We start from the raw sequence: 6,054 nt of genomic DNA, 5'->3' as shown, positions 1-6,054 counted from the left end.
TGCTCTAATTTCATATCCAGTGTGCCCTGTAGTTGAGTCTTTGCCCTGAATTTCACCACATGTCATATACATGAGTATTCATAGTATATCCTTCCATGCATTCTTGGGGTCCGAGGGAGCACAATAAGAGACAATTTGTGGAAGGGGATATTTCTACATCCACTTCCTTAAAGCTTGCCCCATCCTGAGCTAAAAATGAAGTCGCTTGAACTTTAAAGCCACTTGAGATGTTTTAATTAACCTTACCACAAAATGCTTCTCTAACAAGAATGACATCAGCTTTTGGATGAAAAGCAGATGGCCCAGATTAGGGACATCATTGACTTCCTGTTTTAAACCCGGTAAGCTCAGCCCAAAAGGCAACTTCATGGGAATATTGTGCCCCTGTTCAGTTCCCAACTTCCAAATACATCATTATGACACTTACTCACACTCATGCACCACCAAGGAGATGTGAAGCATGTAGCCCAGTAGTTGCTGGCTGTTAAATTGCAAGAAACATAAAGATCATGTGACATAACAAAACATTTTCTAGTTTTAAGGGAAACTTGAGAGTCAGTGCCCCAATGAATTCCTCCGAATAGCAAGCAAGATGATATGAAATTAATGCTGTAAACATTAATATTGAATATGGCTCATTAGTGCTCCATACTCAATCAAAGATGTTATTTCTGAGCTGCATTTATAGGCAATCTGCCACTGATACAGGCAACCTGAATATGAACCTGAATTCATATGTGAATGTTGTTTTTCCTCCTCCCCCTCAAGGCTCAAAGCCACCATTAATACGAACACTTTTCACAGCTAGAGGGACCATTTGTTGACTGTCAGTCAATTTGATGAGGTGCTGATTAGCTTCTTGTGAGAATAAGCTGAGTCTTGTGAGGCAGTGCTAAGGTCCATCAGTGCGGTCAGTGTTTTGACAGGAAAACACGTGCACGTTCCCATGACGTGAACAGAATGGAACTATGTTAAATTAATGTTCATGCTGTTTTCTGTGCAAACACTCTCAAATCAATGGAATAGCCCAAGTTGTTTAGGTTGATTTATAAAGAAATATAATTGATATTGGCATATACAACCACCTTCCTGTCCTGTCCTGAAAAGGCATGAACACGGCATAGAATTTATATATTTTGCATTGAATTTGTTTAAATATGTTAAACAAAATTTTGTGGTTTAATCAGACAGATTCGCACCAAAGAGAAGTGATCTCATATTTTCCTTTGAGTCATACTGAAATTCCATTTATCATGAAACTCAACAACTGCTGGCTGGATTGCCATGAGATTAGATACACACATTCATGTCCCCCAAAAAGGACGAATTGTAATAACTCTTGTGATCCCCTTGACTTTCTCATCTAAGTGCCATCATCAGGACAAAGTCAACAACTCTCCTCAGTGTTAGACCGGACACCTGCAAAAATCACCATCAGTCTCAGTTGCACTTTTTGTTTTGTGCTAATTACAAAAGCATGCTCACATACCAAATTTAGATGGTGTACATGGTGAATGTATTTTTAGCATGCTGATGGTCACATTTAGCTAAAAGCATCACTGTGCCCATGTCCAGCCTTACCTGAGCCTAAGCCTTGTAGACTGTGAGTCTTGTTAAACTGTTCGTTGCTTGCAGATTATAGGCCTATAGGTCTTAAAAGATATACAGTAGTCAATTATAATTAAAGCTGTTATGAAGATGGATGTATGCTTAAGTCTACTGATGAAGAATTACAGTGAGTTAAATATTAGTTAGCGAGTGATTGCAAAGAGTGGCCAAATAAATCACATTACAGAGCTAAAACCATGTAAGCTTCAATTTGACTGTTGGAATAATTAAGATATTTTCTGTTTGTATTAGGACAAGATGAGAAGGTTAATAAAACCAAGGGAATAAATAAAGCATGCAGAAGAGCCGAGAGGCAAGCAGCAGTGAGAATGTTGGACTCAGTCCTCTGTGATGGAGTGTACAAAATATTCTTTGGGATTATGGGGGATGAAAGCCATTTTCTACACAAACTCATAATGGTGAGTGACATATTGAACACGAACACAATAGCAGACCGATGCTTGTGGTCACTCATGGTATCTCCTTCATCCTCCTAGGGTTCAGCAAGCCTTATAAGAAGCTGAATCTGAGCAGTTTGAGGGGTTTTCATAACTCAAGTGTAAAAAATAGTGGATAATGGTGAATTTTAGCTTGATACCGTCAAATCACACACCTTTAGTGAGGGTATACCAGACAAAAAGGACATCAGAGGATAGCTGGATGGCTTTGGAACAAGCTGCCTACAATTTGAGAGCATAGTGATTATGGAAGAGGAGGTTGAGGAGTGAAAGTATAGTTAGTGCAGCTGCAGTAAAAGAAAAGGGGTCCCTTAAAGAAGGGGAGATTAGAGACTGAGTGTCCCATAAAGAATAATGACAGAGTGCAATAAGTGCATGGACTTCATTCTTATGACTGCTCCACCTGCTACACTTTGAGACATGTAATTGGTCCAAAGAGAGCAAGTGACAAGTTGAACAAGAGAGTGACATTAATAACTACTTCCTAAATTGTCCCTTTTTTTTCCAGCAAAGATTGGAGGCTTAGACAGTCCAACTCAGTATATTACATCAAAACGTATCCTTTGCAGTTGCATAAAAGGTTCAAACCAGGATAATTGATTGTCATCTATAATCCAGACCTACAAAGACATGAAAAATTGCTGGAGTATCAGATGTTTTTTTAGCAAACAGAGAGAGAGCACAGATTAGTTAATATTGTTCTGTTGCTTAGAATTTCCCACCAGTAACTTTCTAAATCTATTTTTCTATTAAAAAGATATTAAGTAACTGACCAAAATCACTAGCCAATATTTAGCTAAGCTTAAATGAATAAGGATATCTAAGAACAAAAGCTTTCTAAGCACAGGTGGTTTTCTCATTCATAGCCTATGAGTCAATATTTGCTGTTGCGCTCCAACTAAAGCACTTTGATTTACAGGTGGATTCTGGGGGATTTAGTGTAGAGTGGAGCCACGTCTTTGACATCACAAATAACGTCTTGTGACATATAACATCAAATTTAATACTGTGAAGGGTCTCAGTGAATTACATTATTTGTCTGTATGTTGCATAAAAGAGGATAATAATGAAAGTATAGCGCCAACACATCTGTTAAAGGAGCTATTTTTAGTTTTGCTATTGTTACATAGCTAACGTTAGCATTAACAGGTGTTTACTTACCAGTTTAGAAGAAACGTTATGAGTTCAGCAACTTCAGTCCTTTACTTGCAAAGAGCTTTCTCCACCAGTGGAAAACCATGCAAATGTTAACTCTGGTTTCAATAAAGTCTTTTCTTTTACTGAAGTTAGCATGCTACCCAGGTGGCCCAGGCCTGTATCAGCGATTCACTGTAGCCTCCAACCTGTCCTTAAGATGTAGCGCTACTAAGAGGGTGTATTATGACCTTTTCTATTATAAAGACAGGGATTGTTGAAGCTCTTGTCAAGCAACAATCACCACCACTCACTCCTGGCAAGAAACTATGTTGAATGGCAAAGAAAACTTACAAATAGTCTCTTTAAACAGAACTGAAGGCTTTAAACAATAGGACTGAGTGATTTGGAGCATATCCAAATCTAGCTGGATGATTTGAGACAACACAAACATATAAAGGTATTTTTATATCTAAATATAAAAAAAGGCAGTGTTCAAGAGCTTGACAACACTTTATTATTAAATTGTGTTCTCATATGACAAAACAGAATGACCATACTTTATGGGTATTAACTAAAGTTGCCGCAGAATCATATTATTATATTTTTCTGAAAGAGTTTGATGGCATGTATGATACATTTGGCATCTTGATATTAGGTATTCAAGTATGAAATCCTGTATTGTATTTCTATATGATGAAAATATGTTACTGAAAAAGAAATACATTTTTTATTACTATTTATTTCTATTATCTATTTATCTAATTTGTCTAATCCAAAGCTTTCTGAATCGTATAAGTTACAATATCAATTTCCTCTCTTGAGACAATGTACCATCGCCTGACAACACGGCACAATGATTTCATAATGTGAAATTTCTGACAGTGCTGTTACAACACATTCTGCTGCAGTGCTAAGCTATTTTGAGCAGCTGTGCTCCAGTGGCGTTGAAAGAACTTGATGCCAATTTAATGATTTGTATCACAGAGCTCTGTGCCACTATAATTGTAATTAAGCTCTAATATTATACAGCACCTGAACAAAGCCAGTAAGGGATGGCTTTTACTTTTAACGCTGCTATGGTTACACACTTGGCTGCAAGTCTCCAAAGAACAAGTCACAGAACATAAAAACAGAAAGTATTCCTTGTGTAATGTCACACGATCAAATGTGGACGTAATCTACATGAATATGAGATTCAACAATATTCTTCTATTTGTTTGGAAATAAAAAAGCTCTTACAGGGATTGATTGATTGATTTATCATATGCAATGGGCTTTTTGGCAAGACAGTAGCCTACAGGTGAGGTTAAAATGAATTATTTGGTTTTCTGGAAACAGTGATACCCATGTGGCCTTGTGTTTTGAGAAAACATCTCAAATCACAGTTTAAAAAGCAAAACATTAGCTAATGGAACCATGAGATTTTGGATCCCTGTCTTCAAACATCATCCAAGCATCTACTGAAGGTTTGAGATGGTAAAAAGCACTAATGGAATTCACTGAATCCTTAATGACTTACATTAATGTCCACTAAAACATAATTAGCAGTGTTGCACATACAAAGAAAAGATTATTTTATTTTTGTCAAGCAAACACAAGATGTCTCTGCAAAGTTTTACCTGGAAAAGCTCAACACAAAACATTTGAAGCATATCAGCATTAATAAAAAAAATTTAAAAAATTGGTTTCATTTGAATATGTCTAAAATGTTTGTTTCCTGTAGGATGACACTCAGAAGTATGACTTGGCCTCTGAAATTAAATTTTAGTTATAAGCGGTAAAGCCAAAATTTCTTGCCACTAGAAAAACATGTTAGGTGCCTCAATACTGCCAGATGTACGATTATAATCACTCTTTCCCCCATAATGGTTAAGCAGAGGCAGGCATTAAGTATAAAGAAGCCTACAAAGTCTCAAATGACAATCCAATTAACATATTCTCTCAATTATGCATATGCAATTATGCATTAGCCTATATATGGTCTTCATTTGTCCACCTGAAAGACCTTACAGACTGACAACATACTTGAACCATCACCTCTCTGGCACAGCCTTGACAATAAATTGTAAGCCTTGCAGAAGTTTATTGCTGAATTATTGCATTTGGTTTCATTATTTTGCACAGGTGCTCATGACATTCACTTACTGTAGGATCTGAGCATTGTATTGCATCCCACATCAAAACCTACTCTTCATATTTAGAGGTATGATTTCCACCTCTCTACTTTTAAAGTTGCTTACATGTGACTCTATGCCGGGGTCTAAATGAGGATGGGTCTGTTTTTGCAGTAAATAATCGGCACTATAATATCAGTTAGGGTTATATCTCGATGTAATGTAGCCTAATTGAAGATTTGGAAAATTATATATCTGAATTGCTTTTGTCTTTGTATGTGCCACAGGTCTGAGTCATCCCTTTTGGATTCAGAGTGTACTTTATTATTATATCATATTTTCCCCTCATACTACATCCCCTCAATTCACTTTAGATGACGGATCGGTTTGGAGACTTACAGGTTAAAGAATAAATAAGTTAAAGGTGTGCCACAGCCATAACATTTTTGTCTGTTTCTTTTTCTAAATGACCATTCGTTAATTTCTAATTTATTAGTCATAATAAAGTTATTCTACTCTATGCCAAAAACTGAACAAGGGTACTGCAGGTCCTAATGGGACTGGCAAACATGATTCCAAGACAAATGTCACCATCAAGTGGTAAAGTTTTGACATTACTCATCAAGGCTCCTCCGCTGTTAAGTAGACCTCTCAGTGGCTTGTAAACCAAACTTTTACACAGATTGAAGCCGCCTATTGGTCAGTGAAAGCAGTCGGTAACTCGAACTCATTTCTGA

The sequence above is a fragment of the Seriola aureovittata genome, chromosome 10 (assembly GCF_021018895.1).
Source record: "Seriola aureovittata isolate HTS-2021-v1 ecotype China chromosome 10, ASM2101889v1, whole genome shotgun sequence".
Lineage (NCBI taxonomy): Eukaryota > Metazoa > Chordata > Actinopteri > Carangiformes > Carangidae > Seriola > Seriola aureovittata.
The sequence above is the reverse complement of the archived record's forward strand: the minus strand, read 5'-3'. Positions refer to the sequence as shown.